We start from the raw sequence: 14,240 nt of genomic DNA on the forward strand, positions 1-14,240 counted from the left end.
TGCAAATATTCTGTACCTAACTTGTATTTCCTGTCTTCTCTTCCAGTCTTTATTTAAGAGTTTACTCTAAGTCAGGGTATAGAACTTCATATTCATACTGAAAGAGTTCTCTTCCATTCTTCAAGGCTTATCCTCTCTATCCAGGTCACTTTTCCAAAAGCCTTCCCTGATTTTCCCAATGAAATGGAATCCATCTCTATTTTGTTCCAAATATTTGCATTATTGGTATATAAGCAAGATTATGCTGCAATAACATCTAACCTCAAAATCTCTACAGCATTATACGTTAGGTTTTTTGGTTTTTGTTGTTTGTTTGTTTTGTTTTGTTTTAAGATAGAGTTTCACTCTTGTTGCCCAGGCTGGAGTTCAATGGCGCCATCTCGGCTCACTGCAACCTCTGCCTCCCGAGTTCAAGCGATTCTCCTGCCTCAGCCTCCGAATAGCTGGGATTACAAGCATGCGCCACCACACCTGGCTAATTTTGTATTTTTAGTAGAGATGGGGTTCCTCCATGTTGGTCAGGCTGGTCTCGAACTCTTGACCTCAGGTGATCCACCTGCCTTGGCCTTGGATTTATGTTTAACAGTTGCTTAATCCCAAAGTGCTGGGATTATAGGTGTGAGCCACCACGCCCAGCCTATACTTTAGGTTTTAGCCAGAGCAATCAGGAAATGAAAAAGAAAGAAAAAGCATTAGATTGGAAAAGAAAAAGTAAAACTATCTTTATTTTCAGACAACATAATCTTTTTGTTGTTGTTGTTGAGACCAAGTCTCACTCTGTTGCACAGGCTGGAGTGCAATGGTGCGATCTCAGCCCACTGCAACCTCCACCTCCCAGATTCAAGTGATTCTTCAGCTTCAGCCTCCTGAGCAGCTGGGATTACAGGCATGTGCCACCATGTATGGCTAATTTTTGTATTTTTTTTTTTAGTAGAGACAGGGTGTCACCATGTTGGCCAGGCTGGTCTCAAACTCCTGACCTCCAGTGGATATGCCTGCCTTGGCCTCCCAAACTGTCAACATGATCTTTTATGTAAAAAATTCAAAGGACTCCACTAAAAAACTACTAGAGCTGGTAAATGAGTTTAGCAAGGTTGCAGGATACATGCTCAATATACAAAAGTTAATCACATTTCTATATACTAACAAAAAATAAAATTTTATTTACAATACCATCCAAAAAATTAAAATACTTAGGAATAATCTTGGCAAAAGAAGTGAAAGACTTGTACACCAAAATCTACAAAACATTGTAGGAAAAAAATTAAAGCATTAAATAAATGAAAAGGTAGTCTATGTTCATGGGTTGGAAGACTCAATATGTTGTTACAATGGCAATATTTGCCAAAATGATTTACAGATTTAATGCGACCCCCACTGAAATTCCGGCTGGGCTGTTTTTTGTTTTTGTTTTTGTTTTTTTGGTAGAAATTATAATTCAGTATAATTTCTGAAAACAGTATAATTCATATGAAAATGCAAAAATCTAGAATGGCCAAATCAATCCTGAAAACAGAATGACAATGCTGGGGGAACTTCCACAGCCAGATTTCAAAATGTATTACAAATCCTCAATAATTAATACAGTGTAGTATGGGCATAGGAAGAGACGTCGGGAGAATAGGATTGAAAAACTAAAATTGAAAGTCCAGAAGTAAGTCTTATGTTTATGGTCGATTGATTTTTGGCAAAGGTGCCAAGATAATTCCATGGAAGAAAGAATAATCTTATCAACACATGGTTCTGGGACAACTGATATCAACATGCAAAAGAATGAATTTGGACTCCTACCTCATACCATATATAAACATGTACTGGAAAGAAGTCAGAGATCTAAATGTAAGAGCAAATACTATAAAACTATTACAAGAAGTCATAAGAGTAAATCTTTGTGACATTGAGTTAGGCAATGATTTCTTAGCCATACATCCCAAGCACAAGTGGTGAAACATTGGAGAACAAGAGTGAAACACTGGAGTTTGCCAAAATCAGAAACCTTTGTCTTGCCAAGTTGTCATCAATAAAGTGAAAAGACAACCTAAGGAATGAAAAACCCAAGTCCTGACAAGGGACTTGTATCTAGAATATGTAATGAACTATTTCAATTCAATAGTAAGAAGACAAATAACCCAATTATAAAATGATCAAAGAATTTTAATAGACATTGCTCCAAAAAAGATTTACAAATTGTCAATAAGTACATGAAAGGATGCTCAACATCATTACTCATTAGGGAAATGCAAATTAAAACCACAGTAAGGTGCCATTGCATCCTGCTTGAATGACTAGAATAAAAAATCACACAATAACAATTGTTAAAAATTGTTGATGAAATGTGAAGAAATTGGAAATTTCATGCATTGTGACATTTATACATTGGGAATGTAAAATGGTACAGTCACTTTGGAAAACAGTTTGGTGGTTCCTCAAATTGTTAAACACAGCTACCATGTGATCCAGAAATTCTACTCCTAGAGAAATTCCAAGAAAAATGAAAATTTACATTCACACAAAAGGTGTTCACAAATGTTTGCAACAGCATTATTAACCAATGCCAAAAAGAGAAAATAATGCAAATATCCATCAAATGATGAATGGATTTCTAAAATCACGTATACTGCAATGTAATAGTATTTAGCAATGAAGGATGATATATTACTGACAGATACTACAACATGGGTGACCCCAAAAACATTGTATTTAGTGATCGAAGACAGTCACAAATACCACATATTGAATAAGATAATTTTTGTGAAATGTCCACAGTAGATAAATTTATAGAGATGGAAAGTAAATTAGTGATTGCCCATGGCTGGAAGGATGAGAGAGAAATGAGGAATGGCTGCTGATGGATACAAGATTTCTGGTTGATGGAACCTCCTAAATGATGTTGCTCTGATGAAAATATTTTAAAATTAGATTTTGCTGATGGCTATACAAGTTTGTAACATGCCAAAACCACCGAGCTGTACACTTTAGATAGGAAAAGTGTATTTTTTAATTGAGAATTTATGTTCATAAAAATTACAGTGATTTAATAAAGCAAAAATTTATTTTGCACTCATGATATGTAGTCAATGAAGGTTGAGAGAGAGGTTTTGCTTATAGTGGACACTTTAAGACCATGGCTGATGGAAAGTCTGCTTTATCATGTAATTCTGTGGTCCCTAAGATAAAACAAAAGGAATGTGGCAAATTGCCTATTGACCCTTACAACTTTGACATAGAAGCCAAACACATCACTTCAAATCAATTTTCATTGGCCAAATTAAGTCACACGGTGACGTACTTCAGAGAGAGCAGACAATTTCAATTCCACCATATACCTGGGGAAAGGAAAGAACTGAATTATTTGCAGAGAGTCCTAATGAACACTACAATGTCCTATCTTCTTTTCTAGATTTTAATTCCTGAGAAGAGTGACTCCATGTTTCCTCACTGCAACATAAAACCAGATTTCCTTTCATTCTTTTTTATTTTCCTTTTTTGTCATTTTGAAAAGATGGAGGTATTTAAAAGAGTAAGACTTAAAAAATTTAAAAAGCATACGTGTCAGTCTACAATAGTGCTCTCCCCACAGTAAATGTTTCATACTTGTGAACAAGTGAAACAAATGAATGAGAGAAATAGTCAAACAACAGTGCCCAGTAGTGAATGATTGAGAGCCCAATGTGTGAATCAAGGGTGAGTATTGCAGGAGTTCAGAAAAGAGGAGACCAAGGTGAGCTGGAGCAGCAGTGACTGAATAATTGGTGTTCCCAATCCATATCTCTTGTGTCAGTACAGATGGATCACTAAGAACTGCTGCAGTGACCCAGATGGATGGTGTTATCTGTGTCACGGTTTGTTTTCTTCCCAGATATGACTTGGGCAGAGCCCTGCACACTTAATGAGGACGGAAAAGAATAGGATCTGGAATCACTTCACCTTTCTGAACCTTCGTTTGCAAATCAAGATTGTAAAGTGTAGCTGTATAACACCTTAAAATCTGTGATAAAACATGCTCTTAGTATTGTGGGCAGAATCCATTAGAGAACAAAACAGGACTGTGATTAGGAAGTTCCTGAATATATCAAAGATTTAATAGCCAGTCTGGAGGTAAATCCTATTTCTGCTGAATTCAGTGATTTCACAGAATGTTTCAAAGAAGACCCCCTTCTTTCCAACAATCTATCAGGCGGTAGAGTTATACATACACTTGAGTCATTTTTAAATTATGCAGAGGTTGTTAAACTAAAAGGAGGGTTGAGAGTGCTTTAAAGTCATGGCTAATTCTTTCATGTATATGGGACTTCAAGCAAAAGTTTACTGCTGGCAGAAATCAAAATCTCTGTTTCCTTCATCTTCTTGTTAGACATCTCTCTTCACTAATTTCAGTACTTCCAGAAAATATATTTTCTCTCAAAAAGCCTTTTTAAGTGTCCATTATCAGTTCTGGTTGTTACAATGATCGAATTAACTGGATGATGGCCACATCTCCACTACCTGGTTTGCAGACAACTGTAAACATGGAGAGAATGGTTAACCAATTCTCATAAAAATATTACTTATTTTTTTATTCCTCAGTTTAAAAAAAAAATCTCAGTTAAAAGTATTTCTTTTCTTCTCCCACCAGAAGGGAACAGTAAGAATTTCAATTAAAAAGTCAGGAAAGAAAAAATACACACACAACACTTACCACTAGTACATGTAAATCTTAGTTTAAGCTATTTTAAAATGAGAAAAAAATAACTAAGAGATATGGGAGCGGATTTCATTTTTGAAAACTACTTTTATGATTATGGAAAGAATAGGGGAATAGAAATGATTTTGAAACAGGAATAGCAAACAAATCATAAATTAGAATTTATATTTCCTATTTTAATAGTTACGGCATTTGGAAAAATATAGAATATCTTCCGGGGTGAAAAGCAAGACCATTTCCTTACCATAACCATTTATGTTAGCTTTTTATTTACTGAAATTACACACTACTTGGCACAGAGGAGGTGCTTAATAAATGCTTCCCCAATGAATTGCCCACACTATGGCAAATGATCTCAAAATACATTCAGAATAGCAGATAGGCTGTTGCATCTAGCAATGACACATGTACCTGCAGTAACACCAAGAAAGCCATATGTGGAGCAGAACATTTTTAGTACTTCCCTAAGGGAACCACACCTACTGCTAATTCTGAAAAAAGAAAATAGCGTACAGCCTAGAGTTGCAAAGACAACAATGAATAATATTCCAGAAATATCCATATAGGACTTCCGATACATATTGATGTATGCTTAGACATTGATCTGTTCCCTATTTACTTGCTCTGTCAGAGGGGAAATGACAAAATCAGCCCTGTGACACTTTGTACCTTTTGGATATACAGTTTATTTCGGCAAGAATTCCTTCAGCATCTTTTACTTTCTTTGTACTGTGAAGTGCACATGTCATCACAGGATAAAGAATATTGAAGCAGGACACTGAGGAAAAACAGAGGGAGGGAAAAAATGACATTAAAATTTTAGTCCTTAAAAAAATCAGGAGCAACATTGATATTTACTTCATACATCCTTATTTTTTAATTCTCTTACTCCCATCTGGCTCAATGACATGAAAATTATAGTAAGTGAAGTGAGCTCCCCATCTGTTAAAAATGCAGAATAAGACACTTAATCTGTGGGCAAGCACACAGAGTACCAAGAAATGTCTCAAACTGAAATGATAAGAGCAGGATCCTATAATTAGTTAAGTATAGCTGATATAGATTTCTGTAAGCTCTCTATTTTATGGATAGATAGGTTTGCAACTATTTCTATAGATCTAGTGCTATTTTCTGATCTCAAGTGAGATGAAACCCACTAGGCAACTTGTATGATGCTCACCAATTAGGGAGATAATTTGCCATGAATTGTAAGTAAATTATACAATAGATATCAGCCACGTATATGATATGGTTTGGCTGTGTCCCCACCCAAATCTCAACTTGAATTGTATCTCCCAGAATTCCCACGTGTTGTGGGAGGGACCCAGGGGGAGGTAATTGAATCATGGAGGCCAGTCTTTCACATTCTATTCTCGTGATAGTGAATAAGTCTCACAAGGTCTGATGGGCTATCAGGGGTTTCTGCTTTTGCTTCTTCCTCATTTTCTCTTGCTGCTGCCATGAAGGAAGTGCCTTTCACCTTCTGCCATGATTCTGAGGCCTCCCCAGTCATGTGGAACTATAAGTCCAATGAAACCTCTTTTCTTCCCTGTATGGGTATGTCTTTATCAGCAGAGTGAGTATATATGTTGTTCACCTTTCATTCCCTGCTCGCCCACCCCATGACTTCCATTCTCATGGTTGCAGGATTGGCTTCAGTTGCCATGTTCATATAACATTAATCCAGCACCTCTCCCATTGATAGTTCGAGTGGACTTTTCCAAGTCCTTTCCCGGGGAATTTGGGTCACTGGACCTGTGGTAGGTAAATCCAGGAAGCACCAGTGGTCGTTTCTGACAAGTGGACCACCGAAGTAGAGGAAGCTGGTCTAGACAAAGAGTCAGAGTGGGGTTGACAGCTACAGTAAGCAGCAGAAGGAAAGAAAGAACTAGAAGGCGGGAAAGAAGAATGAGTGTGAGACAGGAAAAGAGGTGCAGCAGACACAAAAGAGCTGCAGCAGAAAAGAGGCAGAAAAGGATCCAGGGAGCTCAAACCCGTAGGTCAAATGTTCCAGCCTTTTCGTCCCATGGGAAACTCTTTTCCTCTGTAATGAAGTCTCCCATATTTGTCTAAGAACCTCATATAGCTTCTGTTATTTGTAACCATGTCAATGTCATATCTGACATTGTTATTTCTGGGTATTTATCTCCCCCTCTTCTCTCTTACTTGATCCAGGAGGGGATTTTTCCCTCCATCAGTCACACCAAGTAGAAACAATAATTCAAAGAGGTCTTGTACCTAATTTACAGATAAGAAGCATGCCTGAAGTTCCATTTCTCCTTTCCCTACAGTGGAGTGATTAGATAATGCTGCCCCTGGGGGAGGGGAGATAAAAGGCAGAAACGTCTAACAATCTCATGAGAGAGGAAGAATGGATTGGAAGGACAAAGGGGAAAACTTTCAGTGACAGAGCAGGGATTGCAGAGTGGAAGGACTGATAGGTTGGGCACCTGCCTGCGCACCCATTCATTATCTAGTAAGTCCTCTGATTGGATGGTAGGAGATTTGGACCTCTGTATGGGGTTAGGTGCATTAAGAGGTATTTTGCTCCTCATCACATCACAAACTAAACAAGACAAGTGGAGTAGTTTCCCTATGAGTGGGCAGCAGAGGATCCACCATGACTGTTAACACGATTGCAGAGGATTATAACTAATACAGATATCAAAACTCTATGTCCATTAGCAGAGTGAAATGCAAGTGATTATCTAGATATTTCCCATAATTAAATGGAAAGTAGACAGTACTGAAAACCAACACCAAACTTATCATAACATTCAGGTCAAGGTCTATGATTAGGGATTCTCAGGGGATGTCTGTTTTCTGTTTGAGGACATGCTCACTGGAAGGTATACTTGAAGTAGAGTCAGTTTAGCTAAATGTCAAGAGGAAACTCAATTAAAATAGGATTTTACTTGAGGGGAAAATGATGCCATCCTCTTTCAAATCTGTAGCTGAGAAAGCAAAGATAACTCAGACATCCCTGGGATAATTGAAGCCCAAATGTGCCCCTCTTCCATTTGGATTAGCCTGGCTCTTGGGACTCTGTATTAACAAGAAGTATTAACAAGCATATGGATGTTTTAGTTAATCCTGCTGTCTTTGTGTCTCTAAGAAATAGATCTTTGATGAGACACATGCCTGGCCCTGTCTGCTTTTCTCTGCTGTACTCATCCAGAAAGAAATGACAGCTGAGGTTAGGCCCTAGACAGACAGCAAGTCCACCAGCTTTTGTTATCAACCAATGGCCACCTTTGTCACACCTTTGCTCACATGACTGCTGGCCTACCTGATATCCCCAGCCTTTCTTATTCATTCTCCCTCTCTATTTCTTTCAAACTCCACAGCCCTGCAGACTCTGATCATGTGCTCAACTCCCAGGTTACTGATACTCTGCCTACACTAGCCATGGAGGATGTCATCTGTTTCAGGGGAAGTGGGAGGTCCCATCTGCTCAAACACATGACAGGGAACTCAATTAGGTCGCGAGGAAGTGGGGCAAGGGGAAGCCTGGAATTAGGCAGAGGGTGGAAGGAATTCAGCCAGAAGTTCAAGAGTTTGGCACATGATATAAAAGGCTTGTTAATTGTCTAGGCACAATTCTAGGCACTGGAGACACAGAGATGAACATGAGGCTCACTTTTTTAGTGGAGTAGACAAAAAATAAACAGGTTCAATAAATAGATCTTTAAGATAATTTAGATATTAATAAGAGCTATAGTTTTAACAAGAGGGATGGTATAAGGAGTTTTTCTCCTTTTTTGTGGGGCAGAGTGTCCGATTTAGAGAGGGTGGTCAGGAAGGTCTCTCTGAGGAAGTGATTGTTGAGCTGAGACCTGAATGATGAAAAGGATTCACTCATGCTGTGATTTGAGGGAAGAACATTTCAGGCAGAGAAAAGAGCAAGTGCAGGAGGCCTGAATTTGGGACAAGCTTGCCCATGTTGCAGGGTCTGTAGAACTAAGAATCGACTAACGAGGGAAAGGATGGTCTTGGATGCCTTGAAGGGAATCAAGGTAGAGACCAATTCTTGCAATTTCCTACAGGCTCTGGTAGGGTGTTTAGGCAGTCATTGGAGAGATTTAGGCCCAGAAACTACGTTATTAGCTTTATGTTATAAAAAGCAGGGTCTGGCTGGTGTGTGGCAATGAACTGTTGGCAGGCAATAGTGGAATCAGAGAGACTCCAGGCAGATTGATGGCTTAGACTAGAGATGTTGAGTAATTTGCTCAAAGACACTCAGCCAATAAATCAAGAACAAGTGGCAGAGGGTCAGTAAGAGTAGAGGAGTTAAAGAGAAATGCACTGTTTCCTTCTGACCCTGTTATTCTCCCTGACCTAGATTGTCAGCCAATATTCTGAATCAGCCAGTATTCCAGCACTCCAGCCCTGCGGAGAAACCAAGGGAGTAGACATTTGCCATTTTTTCCAGCAGTCTGGGACCTTTGAACGTGCCTACTTTGGGAGTTCTCTATTTTAAATGTCTGTATATCCCAATGAACGATATTAGAAATTAATTTTTATAGCCTTTTTGCAATTGTAACACAAGCATGTGATCTAGGTACTTTCAACCAGAGATGCTTACAAGTAACTCATAGATTTAGAAGGGAATGATGGGGAGAAGCAAGTGCAGAGAGGATACCATTATGGCAAGGACAGCTGTAGAGATATGTGGGCTCCAGAAGCAGTGGAGGAGGTGACTGTGCAGATGTGTCCAGGGCTCGGTATTGCCGATGCCAGATACAGTGTGGGGCCTCTGTTGGAGACATGTTTCCAGGTACAGTGGACATTGTATTTGGCCACAATACCTCCAAGCCTGGTTCTCCATCCTTCCAGAGATGATAAAAGCTATCTAGTGTCCTCAGTACATTTATTTTCTGCTTAAACCAATTGGTTCTTTTTGTTGACTCCTTCAGAACCATGACTGATACCTCCATTTTCTGATGGAATGCAATTGCAGGGTTGAAGTCAGAGGCGAGAGAATCCTAATTAAGTTTAAAGGCTATGGTTTCAGAAGACTCTTCCTTGCCCAGGCTTGCCTGCAGGTTCTACAAAATTTTCTCCTTTTCATCATAAACTAGAATCTGAGAGCTTATTAACATGCCTAATGTACTTCTCATAGGAAAAGGCAAAGTGAAATTTGTCAGTGGGCTACAACTGGGCTGACATACCCTGCCTGTTACTAAAAGCGATTTTTCTTCAAGTGGATAGGGCAAAGCGAAACCCAAGAGCCATTGTTTGCGAAGCACTGAGTGAACTCAGAAGCCAAGTACTGAGTGAACACAACCATTTGCAAAATAATTTCTTTCACAGAAAGAATTTATTTCACAGAAATTATTTTGCAAATGGTTGTGTTCACTCAGTACTTGGCTTCTAAATGATGTTACCAGAGAATGTGAAGTTTCTGACTCATCAGCAATATTTGTAGGCACTTGTCCCACTACAATTGGGAATCACAAAAATGAGTGAAAAAAACCTCCTCCCAACTAACTCTTATGAGGACATCTAGCAAATAATAAGAATTTAAAATATGACACATGCTCCCAGTTCCCAGGGTTCAGAGTAGCTACACACTTATAAATTATAAGGAAGTAAGAGAGAAGAAAATTGAGAAGGACTTTCAACAGGATTTAAGAATACATCTTGTAATATTAACTTTAATTACTCATTTTTCCAAAATACATGTCTCTTAAGTTAAAACTGAAAATGTACCATAAATCTGAATCTCAGATGTGGTTCTCTCTTTTTAGGGGGTTGTTTTCTTCTTGGAGTCTAAGTTCATTCCTGATGATGAGCTAAGGGCTCAGGACACAGATTCCCTCAGGCCACAAAGAGAGAAAACAAATACATTTCACTGACCACCATTGGCCAAAATCTTCCTCTTTGGTACTATGTCTTCTTTAAATTAAAAAATGTTTTTCTGGTGCTATTTCTAAGAAGCAGTATATACTGTAGTAAAAATGACCTGCTTAAAGTCTTTCAGAAATTGATGTCTATTTATTGATGACAAGTATTTAGTTATATGTCTGGCTTTATAACTAGATTGTGAACAAGACTGAAGTCTCATCATTTTGACTTCACTTTTCTAGTTTCTTTACCTCAATTGTCAGTAGTGCTGTAGGCACTGGCTTTGGTGACTCAACTGTCACTAGGATCAAACTTGTGATACCATCCTCTAGGAGGAAAGGGCAAGGAGAAGGAAGATGCTTTGTGTGTGTGTGAACACCTTAATGTGGGATCCTCCATATATCTCCAAAGTGTACTTTTTCTCCACTTATGATATTCTTCCCAATGAATTCACTTATCTATTAATTGATTATTAATTAATTGATTCTAGAGAGACTGCCAAAATGCTTTGGAGGCTTGCTTCATGGATTAGTAAAGGCTTTGGAAAGGCAATGCCTTTGAGAGAAGCCTTGAAGGGTAAGAAGAACTTCAAAGGAAGGAGATGGCCATTTTTGGATGAGCAAAGGTAAGGAAGTAGAAACGTCAGTGGATTGTGGTGAACTTTAGATGTATGAAGTTTGTATTAGATATAGGGCAAAATGTAGGAAAGTAGATGGGACCAATCACAGCAGCCATGTGTTTGCTAAGGCCTCCCACAGACTAGGTATTTCATGAATCATGCTTTGCATAGAGGTTGGACTTTGTTGTGAGGACAAGGAGGAGTCATTGAAAGTTACAGAAAAAACATTTTTGGTGCTCCATTTAACATGAACAATATTCTAGGTATTTTTTTCCTCTTCACAAACTCTATTTTCACCTTCACTACCTTTCTTACCCCACCTTTTCAAACACTGCCATTACATCTGAATCTGCAATCTGCCTTTTAGCGAAGTTTGGCTTTGCATCTATAATTCCCTTAGAACTGTGTGCTGCCATTTACTTTTATTGATATGTTGCTATTACAAGATATTCTTAATCAAAAGATCATTTGCATGCAACCTGAGCATCATGCAATATACTTATGTAACAAACCTGCACATGTACCCCCAAAATCTAAAATAAACATTGATATTATAAAATAAAAGAAAAAGATGACGAGCTCCTTCAAGTGAATTCAGGAGAAGTTCTTCGGGTTACCTCTACACAGTGAATATACTCTAATGTTTTTGACAAATGTCTTAGCTTACTTATCTGGACCCTTTTAGCTCAGAAAGATAGTAAAGCAGGAAGCAGAACATAATTTCACTATCTGCTCTATGGCCAATCAGATAAGACATGCAAAGATAAGAATACTCAATGTGGCTTGGAGTGCTGATGACATGGTATAACCTAGAGTGCTATAAATATTAGTTGAAATTTAGATAGAGTTTGATGGCAGATAAACTTCACAGACACAATTTATTCTTGGACCCATTTCCCCACTAATCTTCACTTCTATTCTGCAAGCAGATCTTTCCAAACTAACAGCAGCTCAGTGTGGAACTGATCAGCAGAGGTGTGGACTGAGCTACCTACTGCAGGGATTTATGTTATTAACATTGGTTCAGGTGTCAAATACTAAAATCATTTCTCAAGCTACTTTTGTCAGAATTTCTTATCCTGAGTTATATTGGATTTGAATATACAATTCTTTGTATATATATACAAATTTGAATATACAAATCTTAAGAGTTACAAGATAGAGGTATGATCATCGACTTTATCTTGTCATCTGAAACAAGATTGAAACTCATCAAAATCAGATAATGTTAAAAATAATAATATTTATATGGAAATTTCTAATTTACTAAGAAATTTTATATGTAGTCTTTATTTTTTTCGTATCTTGTAATTACTCTGGTTGATTACATCAGTTTCAGAGCACAGGTGAAGAAATAGGCTCAGAGAGGTTAAGTGCCTTACCTAAGGTGACCCAGCTAATTCTTATTTTGGGCAGAACTAGGACTCAATCCCAGGTCTACGTATTCTGTATACCCATGTTTGTCAACCTGTAGTTCATTTTATCAGTGATAAGTTATTCATTTAGGTAATACGATAGGCTAATTTACATTAAAAATAGATTTTGGTTTTTCTGCTTTGTGAAAGTTAGTACTATGTATAGGAAAAGAAAAGTCATGAAAGCTATAATATGAAAGGAAGGATGGACGAAAGAAGGAAGAAAGGGAACAACTCACAAAACAGATGGTGCCTTTTAAGTAGGAAGTGATTGTCTAGTCCCTCCCCCTTGACTTCACAGTGTGACAGTGACCACCCCCAAGCCATTCTCCCTTCGCATATATCAACTAAATTGAGAAGCTGATGCATTTCATCCACAGGCCAATATATTGAAAACCATCAGTGTTGTTTGCTTTGATTGTGTTATTTTGTAGAGATGAGAGACGGTGATCAGTGAAATGAAAAGTTAATTGAAGTGGTTCTAGTACTATCCTTCTATTAAGCATAGATTCCAGCAGGACTCTCAGAGACATCCAAAGAGATAGCTGGCAGAGTGTCTGAGAGAGTATTCCACGTGGTGTGGCCAGATCTATGACTCTCCTGTTCCCTTCTAGCATTTATTGTATACCTGTGTGAAAACAAATCTAGTCCCTTTTACAGATACACCAAAAAAAGTTCAGAATTTTTTTTTTCTGAATGAAAGAAAATCTATGGAGCTAAATATGAGGCACTTAGTACCAATAATACTGCCCGCTTTGGGATGTAAGAGGTCAGGCAGCCTGGGCACCGATACCTCCTCTGCCTCTAACTAGCCTGGTGATCTGAATAACTGACTTAACTTCTAATTTTGCTTCCACAACTGAAAAATGAGAGTGACACTCTTTCATTAAACCTAAGTACAGTAAAGCAGGATTTGAAAGGATGATCAGAGAGTGCTACATATCTTTGCTCTGACCTCCCATTAAGCCAAAATAGAAATATGGACGAACTGGCACAAAGGAATAAGAAATTGAAATAACTCACACTGGGAACGTGGGTCAGAAAGAACCTCTGGCCTCTATGATAATAATTTTCTGAGCTTCAGCTTCCTCGTTTATGTAATGAAGACTTGGGACGAGGTAGCCTTTAACAGTGATTCCAGTTTTTCTTTTCAAAGTTAGACTTTATGGCATTAGCGTTCCGTTGGATTTGTGTAAAATGGCAGTCTCCTGGAAACCCTACAAAGCTGTGATCTAACATGATAGGTTTTGCAAACACATGCAGGGAGATAAATTTTTTTCCTGTGCGCCTGTATATACACACACATGAATGGGTTTATTTGTCTTTCAACCTTTTTCATGTATATAAGTGATAGAAACACAAACTTTAGTCTTCACATAAAATGTACGCCAGACATTTATTGTTTACATAATTTAGTACTCCATGACCCTGAGGCTATCAGCATAACTGAGAATTTGTGTTTGGATTGTATTTTTTACAAGTACTTTAGTTCAGTATCTAGTTACATCTTCACTATTGTATACCTATGATGCATAGATAAACAGCACTGATATTATATGCTTTTTCTCAAGACAATTTCAAGAGAAATTGCCCATGAGAAGAAAACATGTTTATTACAGAGTTTTCTCCTATTTATCAGAGGGAGAAGGCATTCTATTTTTGGTAGTGAGCATCC

Source organism: Macaca nemestrina, chromosome 3, assembly GCF_043159975.1.
Source record: "Macaca nemestrina isolate mMacNem1 chromosome 3, mMacNem.hap1, whole genome shotgun sequence".
NCBI classification, from domain to species: domain Eukaryota; kingdom Metazoa; phylum Chordata; class Mammalia; order Primates; family Cercopithecidae; genus Macaca; species Macaca nemestrina.